Source organism: Delphinus delphis, chromosome 2 (assembly GCF_949987515.2).
Source record: "Delphinus delphis chromosome 2, mDelDel1.2, whole genome shotgun sequence".
NCBI classification, from domain to species: domain Eukaryota; kingdom Metazoa; phylum Chordata; class Mammalia; order Artiodactyla; family Delphinidae; genus Delphinus; species Delphinus delphis.
In genome coordinates this window covers 125,161,170-125,185,536 of record NC_082684.1, presented here as the reverse complement: position 1 = coordinate 125,185,536, position 24,367 = coordinate 125,161,170, and the positions used below count along the sequence as shown (strand labels likewise).

At 41.7% G+C, this 24,367-nt stretch overlaps 1 long non-coding RNA gene across 2 annotated transcripts in view; it reads left to right on the top strand.

Annotated features, from left to right (window-relative positions):
- Positions 1–23,122, top strand: part of LOC132419773 (uncharacterized) — a 37,264-nt gene extending 14,142 nt beyond the window's left edge. The window contains exons 2-5 of one of the 2 annotated variants that reach the window (XR_009518244.1): positions 467–558; positions 15,928–16,031; positions 18,340–18,558; positions 22,664–23,122. This is a non-coding gene — a long non-coding RNA (uncharacterized lncRNA). Of the gene's footprint in view, positions 1–466; positions 559–15,864; positions 16,032–18,339; positions 18,559–22,663 lie in introns of both variants that reach the window. The other variant, XR_009518243.1, reaches the window with a different exon arrangement.
- Positions 23,123–24,367: the final 1,245 nt, after the last annotated feature.

Genomic DNA, 24,367 nt, shown 5'->3' with positions numbered 1-24,367 from the left:
TCAGTTTAGGTGTCTAATCCATGTGTTGTTAATTTTGTTTATGGTGGGGGTAATGGTTAATGCTCATTTTATTGCTACTGGTTCTCCAATTGTTCTGGCATGCTTTATTGAAAGATTCTTTTCCCACATTGAATTGCTTTGCACCCATAGTCAAAAGTCAAATCTAGACTCTGTTGTGTCATATTTATCTATTTGTTTATCTTAATGCCAATACCAATATCTTGATTAATGTTATATCACATGAAGTCTCAAAATCAGGAAGAATGAGTCTTCCAAATTTGTTTTCTTTTCTTTTTTTGATTATTTTTATAAAAGTCTCTGCATTTTTATACACATTTTAACATTAACCTGTCAATTTCTTTTGAAAAGTTTTCTAGAATTTTACTTGGAATTGTGTTGAATCTATAGAACAATTTGGGCACAGTTAACATCTTTTTTTTTTTTTTTTTTTTTTTGTGGTACGCAGGCCTCTCACTGTTGTGGCCTCTCCCATTGCGGAGCACAGGCTCCTGACGCGCAGGCTCAGCGGCCATGGCTCACGGGCCTAGCCGCTCTGAGGTATGTGGGATCTTCTCGGACTGGGTTTTATTTAAATTTTTTTTATTTAAATAAAACTCTTCTTTCACTTGGCATAATTATTTTGAAATTCATTCATGTTATTGCATGTATCATTAATTCATCCCTTTTTGCTGCTGAGTAGTATTCCATTGTATCAATATACTCCAGTCTCTCTATTCAATTATTGGTGAAGATTTGGGATGTTTACAGTTTTGGCTATTTTGAATATAGTTCCTATAAACATTCCTGTACAGGTTTTTATATGGATTTATGCTTTGATTACTCTTGGGTAAATAAATGTCCAGCTGTGGAATGACTGGAATCAATGGTATATTAATTAATTGGTCATCCATCTGATCTCTTTTATACACTGCTAATTTCAGTTTGCTTGTATGTCAAAGGTTTGTGTTCATGTTCAAAAGACATTAATCTGTAGTTTTCTTATAATGTCTTCACCTACTTTTGGTATCAGAGTAATTCTGGTGTCATAGAATGAATTGGGAAGTATTCTCTCCTCTTCAAATTTATGTAAGAGTTTGTTTGTAGTTTGTGAAGAATTGGTATTCTTTCTTGCTTAAATTCCTCAATGAAGATATTTGGGTCTAGGAGGTACTTTTTATTTTCTACGGATTTCAAATATATTTTAATTTATTTGATAGAGGACAATTCATGTTATCTATTTCTTCTCAAGTGAGCTTTCTAGTTTGTATATTTCAAAAAAAAAATTATCCATTTCATCTAAGTTGTCAAATTTATTTATATAAAATTGCTCATAATAATCCATAATTTAAAAAATATCTATAGAATCTGTAGTATTGTCACATGTCTCATTCTTGATACTGGTAGTTTGTATCTTCTTTTTTCCTGCTCAGTCTGGCTAGAAGGTTATCAGTTTTATTGACCTTCTAAAAGAATGACTTTTGATTGCATTGATTTATTTTATGTTAGTTTGGGTCTAAGCTCTTAAGTTTTATTCTCTGTATGTATACATTTCATTTTGTTCCCTCTTTTTTTTTCTGGTTTCCTAAGGTGGGCTGAAGTCATTGATTTGACATCTTTTCCTTTTGTAACAGAGTTGAAATAGAAGCCCACAAATTTGACAAGTTGCATTTTCATTCAGTTCCTAATACTTTCTAATTTCCCTTTCCACTTTTTCTTTGACCCATATGTTATTTAGAAATGTATGAATTCACTTCCAAATGTTGAGGGATTTTTTTCCCTTGAGATATTTCTGTTATTGATTTTTAGTTTAATTGCTTTATGATTGGAGAACATAGTTTGTTTGACTTAAATCTTTTTAAATTTATTGAGGCTTGTTTTGGGGACCAGAATATATAACCAATATATCTTGGTTAATGTTCTGTTGCACATGAAAAAAATATATATTCTGATATTGGTTGTTGGAGCATTGTATATGTCAATTAGGAAAAGTTACTTGACAGTATTGCTAAAGTCTTCTGTACCCTTATCAACTTCCTGTTTGCTTGTTCTATTGTTTTTTAAGAGAGGCATATTGAAACCTCTGACTATAATTGTGGATCTGTCTATTTCTCCCTCCAGTTCTATTGGTGTTTGCTTCAAGTATTTTGAAGCTGCATTAGTGGTTGCATAGATTTTTAGGATTGTTAGGTCCTCTTGATGAATTGACCTCTTTATCATTGTGAATTAACCTTATTTTTGGTAGTAACATTCTGTTGTCTGAAATCTACTAATTCTGATATTAATCTAGCAAATATAGCATTATTTAGATAAATTTTAATATGGTATATCATCTTCTATTCTTTTTCTTTTAAATGAAGTGTGTCTTTATATTTAAAATGCTCTTTTTTGTAGACAGCATATAGCTGGGTCTTGAATTTTTATCTAATCTGACAACCCCTGACTTTTAATTAGAATGTTTAGGCTCTTTAAATTACTATGATAATTTAAATGGTTAGTTTTAAATCCTACTATTTTTTTCTGTTTGTTGTTTTTTCACTTTGTTCCTTTTTTCCTTCCCGTTTTTCTCATGGGTAAAATGAGTATTATTTATGATTCCACTTTAACACCTCTTTGCTTATTAGTTGTAACTCTGTTTTGTTGTTTTGGTGGTCACTTAAGATTTATAGAATATATCTTTAACCTACCATTGTCTGTTATCAAATGAAGTTATACCACTTCAAGTACAACATAAGAACCTTACAACAGGTAAGGTATTTTTAGGTATCCTGACCTTTGTGCTATTATTGTACCCTGTATGATTTTATATATTTTATAAGCCCCACAATACATTGCTATTACTATTGTTTAAACAATTTTCTTTTAAAAGATTTAAATACTTAGAAATAATCTTGTATAGTTACCACTTCCGACCCCTTCATTCGTTTGTGCAGATCCTTATTTCTATCTTTCTTCTGCCTGTTGGGCTTACATGAGCATTTCTTCTTGTGTGGTAATGAATTATTTTGCCTTTGTGTGTCCAAAAATGTCTTAATTTATCTTCATTTTTGAAATGTATTTCCTCTGGGTATAGAATTCTAGGTTAACAATTTTTTCAGTCAGTGCTTTGAAGATGTTATTCCACTCTCTTTCCTGTCTTCTTCTTTTTTTTTAAAATGAGAAATTTGCTATCATTCTTATTCTTGCTCTTGTGTGTATGAGTGTTTTTCTTGGCTATTTAAAAGATTTTCTCTTCATCAGGGGTTTTGAGCAATCTGATTGTAGTACACCTTGGTGTAATTTTTTCATGTGTCTTGTGCTCAGAGTTTTCTGAATCACTTTGGTCTTTGGGTTTATAATTTTCAGCAAATTTGGAATGTTCTAGGCTATTATTTCTTCAGCTACATTTTCTGCCTTGCCCCTTTTATGAATACCAATTACACGTGTATTAGATCACTTCAAGTTTCTTCCACCCCTCACGGATGCTCTTTTCATTCATTTATTGCATCTTTTTTCTTCTCTGTGTGTTTGTTCTTGGATAGTTTCTATTGCTATGTCTTCAAATTCGCAAATCTGTTTCTTCTGCAATGTCTAACATGCCCTTACTTCCATCCAGTGTATTGCATTTTTCATGTCAGACTTGTAATTTTTTATTTCTAAAAGTTTTATTTAGGTCATATTTCTATTTAACTTTTTTGGAGATCTGTAATAGAGTTGAAACCACAACTGTAATATTCTTTTCTGCTAATTCTAACACCTCTATCAGTTCTGGGTTGTTTTTTTTCTAATTCCAGATTGTATTTTCCTGCTTCTTTGCATGTCTGTTAGTTTTTTATTGGTTGTCTGGTACTGTGAATTTATCTTGTTGAATGATGGACTTTTTGTATTCTTACAAATATTCTTGAGCTCTCTTTGTAACTGAGAGGACCCTATGGGGCCTTCCCAGAACAGATCCCCCCCCCCCGCCATGTCCTCCACCTACCTCTTATAAAATTGTAGCCTCCTAGGCCTTCTCTGATTTCCAAAGAGTAAATTTAATCAGAGAAGTGAGAAAATGCAGAAAGGAAAACAGTCAAGCAAGATAAAATAATAATAGTTTAGCCATCAAACAAAGTCAAGGACCTTTAGTTCCTCCTCAAGGGCTATAGATAATATTCTGAGCCATGTCCTTTGAGCTGTTTGGCAGATCTTGAAACCCCCACCAGGTGGGAGATGTTAACTGTATGCTGCCCACAAGCATGTAGACCCCAGACCAGTTGGAACCAGAAGGTTGATGAGGTTGACTCCTGATTACCTCACCACCAACTAATCAGAAGAATGTCCACAAGCTGATGACACACTCCACAGCCCCCCTCCCTCACCCTGTCTTTAAAAACCTTTCCCTGAAAGCCTTTGGGGAGTTTAGGTCTTTAAGCACTAGATGCCTAGACTCCTTGTTTGGTGCCTGCAATAAACGCTGCACTTTCCTTCACCAAAACCTAGTGTCAGTATCTTGGTTTGGTAACATGTTTGCTATTAGGTTGTGTGGAAACAGTTTGATTCTTAGGGTCCTGCTTTTACAATTTGCTAGATAGGACCTAATATTTAGTATGGGATTAATTATTACCCACCAGAGAGGCAATGCCCCATAAATTATGCATCAGCCTGGTGGTGGGAATAGTTATGATTTTGCCCCATGTGAGTGCCAAGCACTGTTCCCTCTGATCCTTTCAGGAAGCTCTTTCCTCAGCATACAGTAATGTCTTCACATGCATGCTTCAGTCATCGCCTGCTGACCACTCTGTGCTCCCTCATTGGTAGAGTGCTCTTTCTGCCTTGTTCTCCTGGGATCTCAGTTCTGTCTCCTCCATTCAAAGACTCTTCTGGGCTCTGCCTTTAGTTCCACCTCATCTTGTTGTAGTCTGGAAACTCAAAACAATTGTAGGCCTTGCTTCTTTTGTTTCCAGCCCTCAGGGTTCACTGTCCTTTGCTGCCTAACGTCCAGTGGCATAAAACCATTGTTTCTTTTATTTTGTCTTTTAAAGAAATTAGTTCTTTCCAGCATGAGAGTAAATTTAAATCCTGTTACTCCATTTTTGTCAGGAAACTAACTGTCTTTATTTTCAGAGATAGTTCTCCCTGCTCCACTCTGTGGCCTTCCTTGACATTGTGATCAGTCACCCCAGCCTCCCCGTTGCTGCTTGGCCCCTCCTTCCCCAGCCCTTTATTTGACTCTAGATCCTGGTAGAGCATCTTCCCAGTGATAAGAATTTCAGAGTAGCTCCATAAAATCCACTTTCTAGTTTGCAACTTGAGTAAGTCCCTCACATAACCCTGTTCATTATTATGGAAGATATCTATCTAATTATCACCTATCTATTATCTATCTATCTATCTACCTATCCATCTATCTATCCATCTATTTTTAAATTGAAAAATTTTTTCAGGTTGTAAGGTACAGAAATATCTTATCCTGGAGACTTCAAATGAAGAAGTCTATGTAAGAATAAGGACAGATGTAGTGAAGCACAGGGTGTGCTCTCAACACCAGATCCAGTCCTCAAGGGAAGTCAGATGTTCATTCAGGATCCCACAAAAAAGTTCCCATAATGTTCCCACAGGACAGGTAGCATGTGTCAGGCCCTGTATGAGTCTGGCCCGTGGCCCAGGTGTCAAGCCTGGTGTCATATCCAGGGTTGATTGGTCTCATAGCATAATGTGCAGCAACTTTCCAGATAAATGCTTCTCAGAGCAGGCCAAGGGCTTCACTGGACCTTGGGACCCCATGGAGTGTCCAGAATGATGCCAGTGGTTCACAGGGATAGCCACCCTTTATTAAATACTCATCTTGCAAACATTATTTCCAACACGCCTATCCATACAGCATATATGTCACTTTTCCTGTTTTCCAAGAAGAAATAGAGACTAAGAGAGGTGAAATATTTTTCACTGCACTGTCTAACCCATTCCATTCATACCCTTGATTATTTTGGAGCCAGCAGATAGTATAATACTTTCTTGTTCCATGCCATGCAGAAGCAGAATGGGTTGTTGTTATGAACTGCATTGTGTCCCCTAGATTCCTGTGTTGAAGCCTTAACCCCCAATCTGGTTATATTTGGATATAGGGCCCTTATAGGTGTAACTAAAGTTAAATGAGGTCATGGGGTGGGACCATAATCCAATGTGACTGATGTCCTTATAAGAAGAGGAAGAAACAGCAGTGATGGACACACAGAGAACATGAGGACACAGTGAGGAGGCCAAAGAGAGTCCAGCCAAGGAGAGAGGCCTCAGGAGAAGCCAAATCTGCTGACATCTTGACTTTGAACTCTTTGCCTCCAGACGGTGAGGTAATAAATGTCTGTCGTTTAAGCCACTAGTCTGTGGTACTTTGTTATGAATTCCTGAGCTGATGGATACAGTCCTCAACACAAAGAAAGAGTCAAAGTCACAGATTTCTGTAGTCCTTCCCAAATCTAGCATTCTGTGGGTTGATCCCTTGACTACACATAACTAATGCCAACATCTTGTTAAAACCTAGCAATTCAACCATCCCTCCAGACTCCAAGCACATTTTGGGAACTGTGTCTGAAGACCTTTTTTATTACCTTCCCCCAGGGTCCTTACTGAACAGTGATGGCCTGGGGTTCTCCAGGATAGGTGGGTACAGAGTAGGGCTTCTGAGAGTAGTGTTTCCTGCCATAGGAACCAGTGTGGATACCGTCCCTAAGGGTGTCCTTGAGCCCAGGTCAAGAGCCCTGGATCCACACAACCTGGGGAAACCCTGTAGGACAGACATGGCAGCTTGGTGCTTTGTGAGAACCAGATCCATGGGTGGCATAGATCGCCAAGCATAGTGCCCCAGCAAAGGGAGGATGCTCTGTCCCTGAAAACTCACATTTCATGAACCAGGTTTTTGTTTGTTTGTCTTCAATTTCTAAATGCTTGTAATATATTCCAAATTCCATAACTTCACCCCCACTTTTCTTTTTCCTATACACACCTTCCAAACATCAGACTCTGAATGCAGATAACTTTCAGCCCAGCTCATCAGCACCCACTTTCCGTATTTCTGCCTTCCTCCCATAGAGAGAAGCATGGTGATTCTGGCTGTTCAGGACCAGCCCGAAAGAGCACAGAGTAACTGTGGTATGTGATCTGAGGGTAGAGCCCAGTACATGCCCACTCTCAGCTTCAGTAGAAATTCATCCCTTAGTTGAAGTGAGGGAAGTCCACACCCTCCATGATAGAGGTGCAACACCAGCCTGGAGCAGAAGCAGTTAAACTAGACATGCTTCTGCTTGACTGATATATCAGTTTAGCTCTGAAGGAATAAGGAGAGAGAGAGATTCCATCTTGATGCCCTCGTTTGAAGGGAGTTAGAGGGCTGGGGGCTGTGTACACGGGCCAAGTGAGGAGGTTGAGAAGACCTGGGTCCAGGTACACCAGCCTTTGTCCCCACTGATGTCCACACCAGTCTCTGGGAGCCCTGTGTGGAGAATGTCTATGGAAAGGGAGCCCTGGGAAATGCCCTTCACCTTCCTCTGTGCCTGTTTGCTTCCTCCTCTGTGTTGTGGCGGGGTAAGGAGGGAGGCCATATGAGGAGTACACTCATGCTGTGTGAATAAACGCCCAAACCAAATTTTCCAGTCCCCTCCGTGAAGACTCCCACACCCCCTGCTCCCAGGGGAGCTCTCACGTCACAGCACTGAGCCATGGGGACGGACCATGTCATCACCCAGAGGGCACATCACAGGCTGCTCCAATGGCCTCTGATGAAGCCCAATCTCCCAAAGTACCCCAACCTCTGATTTTCAACAATTCAAAGTTCAGTCATCATTAGTGCCCCCAAAGAATCTGATGGATGCAAAAGGTCCTTTCCAGGTTACATTCAAATATTTACGTCTGCAGTGGGGTACTATTTTTACAGAGAAACTACAGATTCTTTGTCCACAGTACTTCCAGACATCCTTCTATCTTACCCTCCTTGGGGCATCATCCGGTGTATGTTGTATGTACCACACACAGCAGAATGGAGAGTCTGCATTTCACAATCTACCTTTAATGTCTCAAAACTGGACTTTTGGAAATTCGAAACAAGGGTCTGAGATGAAAACATTTTGAGTTTCGAAAGTCGGGCCCTGAGAGACAACACGTGCTCATTTTGAGTCAGTTTCTCTCACTCTGATGAGTAGATTGAGCTTTCCTGGGCTGGGAAAAGGGGAAATGAGTTGTGGGGCTCTGAGCCAGAGGCCGAGGCTACTCCCCCTGGAGAGCCCTGGCAGGGAGGGCAGGTACAGACAGCCAGAGGGCAGGTGACTCAGGGAAGCAGGAGCACAGGGGCCTGCCAGCTTGCAAGGTCTCTGAGTGCTGCACCCCCATCGCAGTGCAGACGTGGCCCTGGCTATATGGTCACATGGGCTGAAGGACTCATACAGATCACAGAGCTCCCTTGCACTCCAGTGTTGTCTGCAAAGCAGTAAAATAATTTCCCAGGAGTCAAGAGTAGTACAGAAGGCCACCTCTGTCCCACCAAGTTTCTTGTGGCCCCAGAGTGGCACAGACTGCAGTGGGCTACTCCTAGGTCCCTAAGAACAGCCCAAAGCAGCTGGGAGAGGGGTGGACTAAAGGGGCCCTGGGGTAGAAGTGCAGGGAGATTGAGCAGCAGCTTGCACACGGCAGTGACAGGAACCCCCGTGCAGATGCACCCTTCAGGGGATGGCAGACAGAGGATGACACGATGGGGACAGACACCCATCCCCATCCACCCCTGAGGCCATGGCATCAAGAAACCATCCAAAACACAGCCACACTGGCAGGAAGAAGGGAAAAGGTGGTGTGTGCCTCTGTGTGTGTGTGGCGGGGGGGAGGCCGGAATTGCCTGAAATTTCATTTCTCCCATGGAAGGAGACTTAAAAAAATGAAATTATGTTATATAAACATAAAGGTCCGTTTTTTTAAAACTTAGAGATTCATGCCCTGCTACTCTATTTTATTTATCCTTTAGAGCAAATTTTTAAGCATGTAAAAAGCAGAGTATAGTTGGGTGAAAGCTTTATTGCCAAGGCTTTAAAGTACAAATAGGTATAATCCTACCTGTAGTTGAAAAATTATAAATGTCGTTATTGAGTGAATCTTTTACTGCTATGGAAACTCCAAAAAAACAAAGGCACATGGGCTTCCCTGGTGGCGCAGTGGTTAAGAATCCACCTGCCAATGCAGGGGGCACAGGTTCGAGCCCTGGTCCAGGAAGATCCACATGCCACGGAGCAACTAAGCCCGTGCACCACAACTACTGAGCCCACGTGCTGCAACTACTGAAGCTCACATGCCTAGAGCCCGTGCTCCACAACAAGAGAAGCCACTGCAATGAGAAGCCCACACACCGCAATGAAGAGTAGCCCCCACTCGCTGCAACTAGAGAAAGCCTGTGCACAGCAATGAAGGCCCGACACAGCCAAACAAAACAAAAACAAAAAACAAAGGCACATAAAATTGTCCAAATTTTTGTTCCTAGGACAAAAACATAAATGAAAATAATAGATAAATGGATTCTCAAATCACAATAATAATATTGAGAACAATTTTCTTCTTCTGTACCAGTAAAACTCCAGATAAGGAATGATCTCATCTAAAGGAATTGATGACAGCAGTTCACCCCCTTGGATGTGCAGCTTGGCGTGAATATGGAGACCCAGAAAGAAAGTTCTGTGAAAGCAAATCTTTGATTAAGAAGAACTGGGTTACACCCTATATGAGAAGGGATCCCTTTTAAGAAGCCCACAAAACACTAACAAAGACTGAAAAAAACAATACTGGGCATGAATTGAACGATAACAGTGTACCAGCCCCTTTGCATGTCTTAAACACAATTCCTGCACACCCCCCATGAGAGGCCTGAACTAGGCATCCCTTTGTTACCTGACCCCCAAGGTGTCCCCTCTCTAGTAGGGGGACCATGATGATGTTTCAGGTCCCCAGGTGTCAGTGTCACCTCCAAACTCTCCCTGCAGAGAACTCTTTACGTTCTCTGCAGACCCACACCCCATTGGCCTTCCCCAGGCCACAGCCTGAGCTCTAGCTTCTGGGGGGTTGGAGAACAGGACTATTAGAACCTTTGTGGCTTCTGTGATTGAAAGTAAGTCCCTGCCTCTCCAAGCAGAGTCTCTGTCTTGGTCATCTCAGGCTGACATAACAAAATATGATACACTGGGTGCCTTAAATAACAGACATTTATTTCTCACACTCTGGAGGCTGGAGTGCCAGGGTGCCAGCGTGGTCAGGTTCTGGTGAGGACCCACTTCCTGGCTTGCAGACACCACCTTCTCACTCTGTCCTCACAATCTCTCTGGTGTCTCTTCCTATAAGGGCACTAATACCATCATGGGAACCCCACCCTCAGCACCTCATCTAAACCTAATCACCTCCCAAAGACCACATCTCCTAACACCATCCCATTGGGGGTTAGGGGTTCAATATATGAATTTTTCTGGGATGCAAATATCCAGTCTATAACAACCTCCAAATGTAGGCAAGGGTTTCTGTTGCCCGGCAGTTACAGAAGCAAAGAAGAAAGACCCTAATCCTCACTCATCCCAGCAGGGCCTGGCCCCTGGTGTATTCACCTTCAGAGGCCAGGATTTCATCTGGCACATGATGCTTCCTGGGAGGGTTCAGATAGTTAGGAAAGTTGGGAGTGTCTATTGGGAATTTGGGGACAATGGGGAATGCTGGGAAATTTGGGAGTGTCAGGAATATAGTCTCTAATTTTCAAAGAAGGTTCAAGTTGCTAGCTAGTGGTTGCACTTCTGCCACCAGGAAATCCCTCCACAGCTAAAGCAGCCTCACTTTCAGGTGTATCCTCTCTTGCTGGCTCCCCCATGGCTGAGACCCAAGGTACAAGTGGGCATTTCCCATCCCCTGACACACAGTGAATGCTCACTCATCCACGACTTTGCATAGGCTGTTCCCTCCTCCTAGCACACTGCCCCCCACACCCCGCCGTTTGTCTTCCTGGCATATTCTCAATCCCTCTGCAGCGCTGGTTCGTATGTCACCTCCTTGTGAAGCCTTTCACACTGCTCCTAGGCAGTGAGAGCATTCATAGCTCTAGCAACTTACTTTTATTATTTTCCTCTAATATTTCATTATAATTATGGTTCTTTTTTTTTTAAAACTAGCATCTGAGCTCCTTGTCAGCCTCAACCAGAGGGGCTGGTGGGGAGTGGGGAGTCTCGGTTGGGACAACTCTGGGCATGCTCATAGCTCATCTAAGAGTTGGTCTCTGGGACTCAGACATGTCCCAGAGCCCAGCTCAATGCCGGACTAAAATGAGGTTCTTAATAAATGTGTGACAAATAAAATCAGCCCCAAAGTTGATCAGAAATCCATTGATTCACTAATGGATGCAATGAACATTTCTGGAAGACCTATCTGGCTTGAGACATTGTCCCAGATACAATGTGATAAATAGGAATCATCATTTTAAGGAATCTAAAATCTAATACGGGAGATAATACATGTAAATACATAATCTTAATAGCTGTCTATTTCTGTGTAACAAATTACCCCACATTTAGCAGCTTAAGACAACAAACATTTATCACCTTACACAGTTTCTCTGGGTCGGGATCTGGGTTGGCTTGGCTGGGTGCCTCCAGCTCAGGAACCCCATAGGGTTGTAGTCAGGTTGTCAGCTGGGAATGCCTCATCCAAAGGCTTGACTGGGGCTGGGGCACCCACTTCTGTGGTGGCCACTCCCACGGCTGGAAGTTGGTGCTGGCTGTTAGAAGGAGGCTTTGTCTCTTAGTTCCAAGGAGAGAAATGGGCTCTATTGGCTCTCCGTTTGGCTGACTCTCCCTTTGAGGACCTTGAGTTCAGCAAGCAGCATTTCACATCTTTCCTGGCGTGACCGCTAACTGGGAGGTTAAAAATTCCCTGCAAACATACAAGAGAACGTTAGAGGCACAGACCCCCCTCGGCCCCTCACTTCCTGGGGAAGTTAGAGAGCCGGGGAGGAGCCCTCCTGGCACTCTGTCCTCTGTCCTGGCCGTGACAGCTCTGAGCCTGGAACACAGCTGATCACCAAGTAGGAAACAGCACCAAGTGGCCAAGAATATGGGTGCTGGCTTGACTTTGGAGAAATTATTTAGCCTCTCCACACCTCAGTTTATTCACACACAAACTGGGGATGGTGATAGTAGCTCCCCCAAGACGTTGGCTGGAGATGAAATGGTGACTCCCGTGGAGCAGAGTGCATGAAACAGAAAACAGCAGACACAGACAACCTGACCTTTACTGTTTCCCTGCGGGCCCTTTTATTTCCAGGCAGAATTTTGCCGCTCTTGTGATGGGTCATTCAGACAGACATCCCTTGAAAAACAAATCAAGACCTGAGTCACCAAATATTGATAGAGCACAAACATAGTAATCTGTGTTATTGGCCTTCCTTCCAAGGCACTTGTAATTGGGAAGGCAACATTTATTTGCATAAATCGAAAGCAGTAAAAGGGATATGTGAGTAGGAGCAAGGCAACCTGTGGTGCCTTGGACCACCAGGGCCTCATCCTCGGGTCACAGGGCAGGTGGGAACTGACCCATGGTTTGGGTTGGGAACCCGTTTCACCTTGACTTCAAATAAAGCACTGGAGGGAGGGGCTGCATTTCCTAGGAATTCCTGCAGAGTTGTCCTACCTTGCTTCTCCTTGGACACACATCCAATGGGTCATGACTCAACTAGGTAAACGTTCACTCAGGTCCAAGGTACCTGCTGAGGTATTTTACTCCACGTTGAAGGACACATAAAGGTGGGGACAGTGTGTGCCAAGATGATTGTGCTTTCAGGTAGAAGAAGCAGGGTGTATACACACATACATACACAGCAGTGTGGCAGGCTGTCACGTTCAGTAGAAGTGGTCAAGTGGGGGAGAAAAGGACGTTCCTTGGGATCAGAAGCTGGGTCCCTGGGTGAGGCACTTACTTGGTGTTGCCACAGTGATGAAGGGGCAGAGGGCCACAGGAACAGCAGGGACAGAGGTGCGGAGGGAGAAGAGTTAGCCAGCCCTGCTGGATTCCCTTTCTCATGATAACTGCCCCTGGATGGTAGGCTCCTCCAAGGCTCAGAGGGATTCTGGTGCTCACATGTGTCTCCTTGAGGCTGGGGAGATGCCACAATCAAAGATGCTCTTGGATCAGATGACCAGAACCTCCCCGCCTAGAGCTGGGACTCGGGAGATACAAGAACAGCAAGGCTGAGCTGGGCTGAGTGCTGGTGGCCTGAGGAAGTCAGGTGTCTAGAAGGCTGGGGGTGGGTAGGCAATGGGAAGGACAGCGGGAAGCTAGCTGTCCAAGAGCGGAAGCCAGGGGACCACGTTGGTGTCTCCAGAAACAGACCTCTTGTCTTGGCTCACTGCTGTGTGAGGTGGCAGGCTATGAGGGACCCATGGGGCCAGGAGAGTGCTAGGTGCAGCTAGACAGATGGATTGGAACAGGTGAGGGGGGTACTTGAGACCACAGGAGCCACTGGGAGTTGGGGTGGCTTTGGTGTGATCAGAGGGGACCTTGGTGCCATTACTCCAACGTTGCCCTGTGGGGAAGACAGCAAGAGTAAAATAGGACTGTGGCCAAGAGGGTGACAGAGGAGGGGAGTCGGGAGCAGCATCCTGAGGAGTGGTGCCCAGGGAACCCTCTTCTGAGCCAAACTTGCCCCCTGCAGCAAGAAGTTCCTGCTCCGGGCCATCCCTGGTGGCTTCATCCCAGTGCTCCACAGTCCTGGCCCTGCGTCCTGCCTTTCCTCCTTCCTCTGGACAGTGTGGCCCCTGGCCTGTGGAGGTAGGGAGATGCAGGCATCACTCTGGCTATACTCATGGACCCTCTGCATGGATGCTGGCCTCCGCCCTGGGCCATTTACTCCAGACCTGTGCACTATCTGGAGGCACTGGCTCTGCAAACCCACATTCTTTGGCTGAAGCCGATGAAACACAGGAGTCGGATTTAATTCCCACTGACATGGGGGTCTTAGATGTGTCATAACAGTGGCTGGACGGCTCCCATATCTTCTCCATCCAATCTCTCTGTGAGCAAAGAGAGGGCAAGGGAGGTACAACTGTAACCTGACCCCAGGCCTCCAGCTCACAAGGGTGGATTTTGTCTTCCTTAAGGCCAAACCCCAGCAATTGTGGGTGTCACCTGCTTTCTATCAAATCTTGGGCAAGTCTCCTTTTTAATTTGGCGTTTTCTGAGAAATGGGGATTTGCTGATTTTATCTTTAGGTGTGTTCATGAGGGGACTCTCCCCATTTGCAGGGGAGGCCCAGCTCGGCCAGGCTGTCCTGCTCCTTTCTCTGACCTGTGTCCAGGGGTCCTAGACTGGGCTGGGGCACCCGTGGGGTGAGGACAAGAAGCCTGGGGTGGTCTCCAAAACTTTAAGCTCATCTACTGGCCCAAAACTATTTGTTTTTCTTGACTTGTTATTTCCCTCTCTCTTGCATTGTCTATTTTCTTCTATTGGAATTCTCTTTTGAATACTTTCTTCAGGTAGAGCATATGGTTTATATGCTCGTGGTGTACTAGCCAGTAATTCCCTTCCTGATTTGACTGTGTTTCATCTCATGAAAGAATCAGACTCTCACTACACACACACACACACACGCACACACACATACACAGATTATCCTGCTAATTCATTAAGTCCACATTAGTCAGACTTCTAGTATGTTTATAGAAACAGTGCTAGATACAGGAGGAGATGGAAACTAATATAAGATCCATCCATTCTTCTCCAAGAAAGTATGTTTTTGTGGGTGAGGCGAGACAATACAAGATTCAAATAACAGATAATCCAGAAGAGGTGCTAGGTGCCAGAATATGAATCTTCAGGAAATGGTCTTTTCTCTTTGGGTTTTAGGATAATAACCATGGCTAGTTCCAGAAAATAGAGTTGAAAGTCGTTTTCCCCTTAGAGTTCTTATCTAGAACCACAGCATATCCAGAGGTAGGAGAAACTTCAACACCCTCAGTTTTCTGCAGAGGAAACTGAGGTTCAGGGTAGAAAATGACTCAGGCAAAGTCCAGTGTAAATTGTTAGCTGATCTGGGACTCAACCCTCACATTCTTGTGTCCAGGAGGGTGTGGTGACAACTCTGATTTGCTTTAGGCTATTTGAGTTGTTTGGATATAATCCAAGTACCCTGATGTAGGTATCCAGCTATATACATGATCAAAACATGGCTGAACTTTTACACTTGGGATAGACATCATCATCATCATCAAATAATTGTTAAATTATTAAGTGCTAAATTAATAATTTAGAGTCTAATCTCTACATTACAGATTTGCAGGAACGTTAAATTGATTTTTGTCATTGGATTAGTCTGCTAGCGTTGCCATAACAAAGTACCACACACCGGGGGGCTTAAACACCGGAAATTAATTTTTTCACAGTCTGAAGGCTTGAAGTCTGAGATCAAGGTGTCTGCATGGTTGGTTTCTGCTGAATCCTCTCTCCTTGGCTTGTAGACGGCCGCCTTCTCCATGTCCTCACATGGTCTTTCTTCTGTGTGAATCTGTGTCCCCAATCTCTTCTTATAAGGACCCCAGTCATAATGGGTTATGGCTCATCTAATGACCTGATTTTAACTTAATTGCCTCATTTAAAGACCCTCTCCAAAATACAGTCACATTCTGAAGTACTGGGTGTTAGGACTTCAACATATGGATTTTGGGGAGTGGCACAGTTCAGCTCATAACACTCAGTTAAAACTCTCAAAATAACATAAAAAAGGAAAAAACAATGTTAAACATCATGAGAATAAAAGATTCCAAATTAAAGGGAAAAAGTAAAGGAGACCTCATCTTGGACCCATGTATGGCAATACCTCATACACTGAGATTTCACCTTTGCACACAGAAATCACCCTCCTCCACCCGATGTAAACACTTCAATCTGAACCTGATACTCCTTTCCTGTCAGCCCTCAGCACAGAAGAACTCAGCATCACCCACTCACAGGTGCCCAGGAGCCTGGGAAAGCCATGAGGCATCACAGGGCTGAAACCATGACAGCTCATGAAGCAGGTGAGGCTCCTTACCTCCCCTCATGTCATTCTGTTGTTGTTAAGGGAATGGCAATGTATATATTAATTAGCATTTGTATTATATCAATAGAGTATGTATTCACATAATTAATAATTAATACATAATATGGTACATTATAATTACACAAATTATAATTAATATTAATTGGAATGCATTAATATATAATCTATTGTGATAACTATTAATTAATATAATTATAATCATTATCGTATTATATTGTATTAGTATATTATATTACATATGCTATTACATTAATAATAATTGATAAGTTTATTAGTATGTAGTAATCATATTATATATAGTATACTTAGTATATTTTTATACATAATAGGTAAGATAACTATATATTAATGTATAGTATATAGTACTTTTATATTATTTCATATTATATTCTATATGCTTTTATATATTATATATAGTAATATATAATAATCTGGTATAATATACTATACTTATTTATTAACATATATTAGTACCTAGTACCTATAATATATGTCAATATAGTATGTATTAACAATATATTAATCAATAAAGTATATATTAATATATTTCATTTTAAATATATTAATATATAATATTCAATATAATACTTATATAAACATATTTTAACATATATTTAATATTCAATATATATTTAATATATTAATATATCACTATATATTTATATATTATATGTGTTAAAATATTAATATACTAATATATTTTAAAATTGACCTATTAGCATATTTTGGTGTATAATATATAATACACAAGTTTTATATTACGTACTATATAATACTATATATTAATTATGTATTTGGGCCTTTAAACACTGACTCTGTGTCCTTGAATGTCACTGTGTGAGCAATGAACATACACATTTGGCCCTGGGCGGGGTACTTGCCTTTTCTGTCTCAACTTGCATATTTTTAAAATGGGGACAACATCTGCCTGCCTGTGAAGAAGTACACTTGAGGCAATGTCAGATGGGACTGACACAGGATTGTAATCTATAAAATGCAAATCACATAATAAAGATGATTTCCTACCCAGCAGTGACTGATGTAGAGTAGTACCGTGGCAACACCAGGGCTATCTCACTGCAGAATCACAGCTTCATTTCTTATAATGGGATCACAATAGGTGAGGCATGCAGATAGCATAGAAACGCTAAAAAAAAAAACCAAAAAAAACAGCCTACAGTTTGATCTAACTTGGGCTTACAAACTCCTAAGTCATGTTAATTATCTAATGGTTTGTTTAGCTCTTCATAGGGAGGGCTGCTGTCAACACTCATGACCCAACGAGGCCAGGGACCCCAGGTAATTTTGTTTGTGAAATTAGAAGCTTGAGATTTGTAAAGGAAAACAAACAAACAAACAAACAAAAAACCCAAAATAAACAGAGCAAGAGGGACCGGGTTAGCAGACAATCTCAGTGAGAATTGGCAATTTCCTTGGCTACTTCAACGGGCAAGTGCTTACAAGCCTGACCTTCCTCTTCCCTGAGGAAGTTTCAACAGAAGATACCAGATGTCCACTTGCCATCAGTGAGATCAATTAATTTATAACACAGAAAAGAAATGGAGAAAATAGGACTTAGCTCAGAAGGCTGTCAAAATGGAGATCTCTGAAAAAATAAAATCATCATTTTTATTGAATTAATTCTATTAGTAATAAAATCAAGAGTTACTGAGCTTTGGTTGCAGTCTGCGTTGAGCAGGCACAGACGGGGCTGATTCACGTGCTGCTTCCAGTAATGACATTGCAGTTCCCACATTGGAACCAGACATTTGCAGTCCTACAGATTTACACATCTTCCAAGATGCCTCTGCTTCCCTGGCAGCCACTTCAAGTGCTAGCTTGAAGAAAGGGCCAGACAATTCCTTGGGTCTACCCAGGAAAAAACCAGAACTTTTCATTGGTGTTAGAATTATGTAATTGAATGCAGCTGGTTTGTTAACTATTTTGTGTTGAAATAAAAAAACAATAACATTTAAAGTAAATACTATTTAATATATACATATATATTTGTAGGCATTAAAAATAGATATTTTATATTTGGCTCATAAAATATTTTATAATGCAGTCAGAAAGCAAAAGAGGAAAAAAATAATATTCATCAGTTACCTCTTAACCATATTCCCCTATTGTGTTCTCCTTATTGGTGGAGTTGATTGCAAAGTCCACAGTTAACCATGTTTTGCAGAGAGGTGAGAAGGAAGACAAGCCCCTCTTCTGGCTGCGTGGTATCACACATTAACGAAGCACTAAATTTTTATGACTTTTCTGTCGCTTTCCTCTCTCAGAGTTTTCTGGAGGATTGCAGAACCTGAGCACAGGGAGGCCAGAGTCAGAGCGACTCTACCTGCTGGATGTGGTCAGGTGTCCAGAGTGGGGCAAATCAAGAGTGTGACATGCCACAAGCCTGCTGGACCCTCCAGGACATTTGATGGCCTCTCTTGTCATTGAGCCATGGAGAAAGGCTTAATCCTATATCCTCAAAACACTAACAACCAAGGCTGAGTGTAAGTCTGGTTTATATTTCCATTTAAAATGGAATTTAAATTTTGACACCTGCATATTGGGACTCTGCTGTATGACCCACCCGTGCTGACCTGGTCCAGTAGACCAGTCATCTGGCTGCAACATAGTGCATGGCAGGCAACGCTGCTATTTCCCTGTACAAAAAGGAGGGCTTTTTGGTGGTAAGTGCAGTGGGAGCTGTCAACAGTTCTCAACGAAGATAAGGTTACTGATGTGTATTTCCATAACGACGCATTGCTGCTTAAAATTTATCTCCCAGGGGAGAACTTCAAAAGTAGATTTATTTAGAGAGATCTTTTCTGTATGAATATATTTCTTCTGCTGTAGAGGAATAATTATCCAATGCAGCCTAATGGAACTGCAGTGGGGAAACAAACCAGCAGGAAACCCAGAATAGAGAATAGATTTGGGGTTTGGGTTTCTCAGATGGGAAGTGAGAGCCAGTTCCTGCCCTGAGTGGGATCTTCTTGGCACCTGCTTTATCTCATCCTCACAGTGAGATGCAGAGGAACAGAAGAGAGATTTCATGCTAATGGGATGGGACAAGACAGCACAGTCTAGAGTGGCATTTTCCTCAGGTTGGGCTGGAAAGAGGGTATTCTTCACTGTAGTCAGTTCATTTAGATTTTAAACATCTGCTAGACTCCAGAGAAATGAAATCCCTCTTAATCATCACTATCGAGAAGGAATAAATACATGCATTTCTCTTTCACACAATAATTGGCTATGAAGCATTCTGGCAATCCTTTCATTAGGGTGATGAGATCCAAAAATAGAGGCCAAGTATGTTTATTGGAAGCTAATAGACCCACCTGAAATGTAAAAATTCATGTAAGAGGTGTGTGTGTGTGTGCACATGCCCACACATGCTTTGGAGGGAGCAGTTGAGGGTGGCGGGGAAGCAGGTAGCAATTCATTTTTTCACCACCTCAAGCCCTCCTTTGTTTTTAAATCCTTCTTTCCTTCCTTCCTTCCTTCCTTCCTTCCTTCCTTTTGCTGCATTGGGTCTTAGTTGTGGCACACGGGATCTTCTGTTGCAGCCCATGGGCTTTTCCTTGAGGTGCGCAGGCTTCTCTCTAGTTGTGGCATGTGTCTCTAGAGCACGCGGGCTTAGTCACCCTGCAGCATGTGAGATCTTACTTCCCTGACCAGGCATTGAACCCGCGTCCCCTGCATTGAAAGGCGAAGTCTCAACCACTGGACCACCAGGGAAGTCCTCTCAAGCCCTTCTTTGGAATGAAGACACATAGCCTGTGTAACTCACCCCTTCTGGAATAATTGTTGAAAGGGTTTCTCCACCTTTCCTCTAAGGTTCCAGTTTGAGATCCAATAAGTCAAGTCTAGTCCAGACTCTGCCTCTGTGAGCTCCTCCAGGACTGGGAGATGTCAGTGGGTTTCTCTTCCCTGCCAGATAGGAAGGGTTGCACCGCTTTCTCCTTGCCCTGTAGTCTGAGATTAGACTTTGATTAATTATAATCGGGCATGCAGAACTCTGACTTGGGTCTCAGTAGGAGTGACAGTGTGGTCGGCAGGATTTTGGGTCCCATGATCCCCACCCCCACCCCACCCCTGACACACACCTGATGGTACACCTGTGGCAACATGCTGGCAACAGAAAAAATGAATTCAGATTTCAGTCTGTGGAAGCGGGGTGCTGCTGTAACAAATACCTACAAATGTGATGGTGGCTTTGGAATTAGGCAGTGGCCCAAAGCTTGAAGAGTCTTGACCAGCATGATAGTAAAAGCCTAGACTGCTTTGAACAGACTGTTATCGGAGATACAAGTGTAAAGGACTCTGGTCTTGAGGACTCAAAGGAAGTGAGGAGCGTTGTGGAAAAATCCTACATTCCCTTGTATAATGTCTAAGTCACCAGAAACAGACTATAGACACAGGGACTTTAAGACCACTGCTGGTTCAGTTCCCAGACTGGACTTGGAGAATGTTGCCCTAGAAGGCTCAGAAGAAGGTGAAGAAATGCTACTGGAAGCTGGAGGAAGAGGATCTATTCTACGTATTGGCAGAAAGCTTAGTGAAGCTGTGCCCTGCTGGTGTGTAGGGAGCAGAACTTGTAACGATAAACTTGGTTGTTCAGCTGAGGAAATTTCCAGGTCAAGGGTGGAGAGTGCAGCCTGTTTTTATCCTGCTGCTCAGAGTAAAATATGAGTCAGGAGAGAGATGCTGAGAGAAGAGCAGTTAGCAAAGAGGAGCCTGGACTGGATGGTTTAGGAAACTGGCAGCCTATCCAGAGAGCAAAGCCACCAGAAAGGAGAACTCACCATCATGTCTGTGTGGCACATGGCCCCATAGCCTTTCCCAGTGCCTTGGGAGTGTCAAAGTCTTGATTTTATTCATCAAAAGGGGATGATTCATCTGTTGATGGACACTTAGGTTGTTTCCATGTCTTGGCTATTGTAAACAGTGCTTCTAAGAACATAGGGGTGCAGCTATCTTTTTGACAGATGAATGGATAAAGAAGAGGTGGTATACACACACACACACACACACACACACACACACACAATGGAATACTACTCAGCTATGAAAAAGAGTGAAATATTGCCATTTGCAGCTACATGGGGGAGGGGCATTGGGGAGGGATGGATTGAGAAATTGAAATTAGCAGATGCAAACTATTATATACATGTATAACTGAATCACTTTGCTGTACACGGGAAACTAACACAACATTGTAAATCAAATATTCTTCAATAAAATAAATTTTTAAAATAATAATAAAAAGAAAGGGGATGATTCACTCACTGACACAAAAAGCTTTTGGAAGAGATTGAGAATGAATGTGTGAAGTGAGTAATTTCAACAAATTAAAGAGAGGAAAATGCAAAAAGGTAACATCGTTGTGCCCATACAAGTGAAGTGAGTGAAACCTGCCGGGTGTCGGGGTGGGGCAGCTTTCGTCAGTTGGAACACGGTCTGCTAGGGACTGAGTCCTGCCTCTTCCTCTCAGCTGCCCTTCCTTGTGCTCTTAACACATGAAAAACATGAGAGACTAGGTGCAGATGAGAAACTCAAATAGAAGCAGAGCTAACTAGAACCAGGAAACTCCACCCCCGGAAAGAATTTGAGAGGGGGCTGTGATGCAAAAAAAGGGATGATTTCAGATGTGTGTAAAAGTGCCGGCTCCCGAGAGCACCTGGGCACCGCTACTCTCTTGCCTTGCCTATGACTTGAGTCAGGTGAGTGTAAGAAATAATCAGGTCATTACATATCTACATCTTTTTGCTTCTTCGTTTGTCAGCAATGGGTGATGCTGGAAAGGACCTCAGGTTTGCAAGAGGACAAAGGCTCAATCTACTGGTGCTCTGTGTAAGTCATCCTGGAATTGATGCTATCTGGATAGAAGAGACTTAGAATTGTGTTTCTGCACCAGAGAATCATATGGTTTCTTCTTTGTATTCTGTTAATATGGCAAATTATATTGACTGATTTTTGAATGTTGAACCAAGCGTACATTCCTGGGATGAGCCTCACTTCGTGGTGGTGTCTTGTATCTTTTTTTCCCTAATAGCTTTGATTTGCAAATATTTTGTTGAGGATTTTGTGTCCGTGATCATGAAAAATATTAGGGTAACGCTGGCCTCTTGGTAAGAGTGGGCAAGTTTCCTCTTCTTCTATTTTCTGAAAGGTATTGTGTGGAATAAACATTTCTGACTTTAAATGTTCAGTAAACTTCACCCGTGGGAACTTTTGGGATTAGAACTTTTTCATTGGAGAAAAAAAAATTCCTTTACAACGGTTAGCTAAGAATTCAGTTCCTTTAATAGATGTAGGATTATCTGGTTTATCTATATCTTGGGTGAGTTTTGGTAGTTTGTGTCTTTCAGTAATTGGTCCACTTCACCTAAGTTGTCAAATGTGTGGCTATAGAGTTATTTGTAGTGTTCTTAGATCAGCCTTCTAATGTCTAGGGGATCAGTGTTAAAGTCTTTCATTCCTGATATTGTAATTTGTTTTTTCTCCCTTTTCTCCCTTGGTCAATTTGTCTAGAATATTATCAACTTTACTGATCTTTCAAAGAGCCAGCTTTGGGTTTCACTGATTTTTTTTTTTTTTTTTTTTTTGCAGTACGCGGGCCTCTCACTGTTGTGGCCTCTCCCGTTGCGGAGCACAGGCTCTGGACGTGCAGGCTCAGTGGCCATGGCTCACGGGCCTAGCCACTCCGCGGCATGTGGGATCTTCCCGGACTGCAGCACGAACCCGTGTCCCCTGCATCAGCAGACGGACTCTCAACCACTGCGCCACCAGGGAAGCCCTGGCCTGTGCATTTTGAAGCTGTGTTGATAGTGCATAAACATTTAAGATTTTTATGCCTTCTTACACAATTGACCCTTTTATCATTATCTAATAGCCCTCTTTATCCCTAATAATATTTCCTGTTCTGAAAGTTACTTTTTTGGAAATTAATACAGATACTCTGGTTTTCTTTTGATTCATGATTACATGTGTATGCATGCATTCTCCATCTTTTGACTTCAACCTATATCTCTTTATTTCTAAAGTAGGTTTCTTGTAGACAGCCTATGGTTGAACCTTAATTTTTATTTTATTAAAAATTTTTTAATTGAAACATTGGCTTATAACATTATATAAGTTTCATGTGTACAACATTATATTTCTACTTCTGCATATAGAGAACAGTGTAGTGGTTACCAGAGGCAGGGAGGGTGAAACAGGTAAAGGGGGTCCACTGCATGGTGACAGATGAATGGGTCTTACTTTTTTTAATCCATTCTGACAATCTCCATCATTTTATTGATTTCTTTAGACGATTCTCATTTAAAGTGATTATTCATAGGGTTGGATTAAACTGTACCATCTTGCTAGCTGTTTTGTATTTGTTTTCATTTTTGTTTACTTCATATTTTTCTGCCTTCTATTGGTTTAAATGAGCATGTCTGTGATTCTGTTTCATCTTCTGTGTTGACTTATTATTTAAATATTTCTTTAAACATTAATGTGATTTACCACATACATTTGAAAATAATATTTGTCTTCCTTTGAATAACATTATACTGCTTCACTGCTTATACTGTTATAAGCGTAAAGAACCTTATAACAGCACATTCCCAATTCCTACCTCTGATGCTATAATCACACAATATATTTTTATTATTTTTGCTTTAAAGCCAGTTATAGCACATTTGAAATAAGAAAAAATATTCTGTTGTGCATTTATTTCATTTCTGATCTCTTCATTTCTTTGTGTAAATCCATGTTTTTGGCCTATATGTAATTTCTTCTGCCTGAAATACTTCCTTTAACATTTCTTGTAGAGTAGGTCTAGTCTGATAGCAATGTTTTTGCTTTTGTTTCTCTGAGTAAGTCTCTATTTCTCTTTAATTTTTGAAGAATATTTTCACTGAGTAAGAATTTGAGGTTGACAGTTCTTTTTCTTTCATCACTTTAATGATAGAACTCAAGTCTTCTCACTTGCATGATTTCTGATGATAAATTTGCTACAATCCTTACCCTTTTCCCTCTACAGATAACATATATTTTCCCCTCTTTGGTTGCCTCCATGATTTTCTCTTTGGTTTTCAGTGCTTTGAATATGGTATGCTTCACTTTTTCCTCCTTCCCTCCCTCCCTCCCTCCCTCCCTCGCTTCCTTCTTCCCTGCTTTCCTTCCTTCCTTCCTTCCTTCCCTCCTCTTTTCTTTCATTTTTATCCTGCTTGGTATTTTCTAAGCTTTGTAGGCCACTGGTTTGGACTCTATCACTATGTTTGTAAAACCCTAGTGGTTATTTCTCCTTTCCTTTTCTGTCCTTTG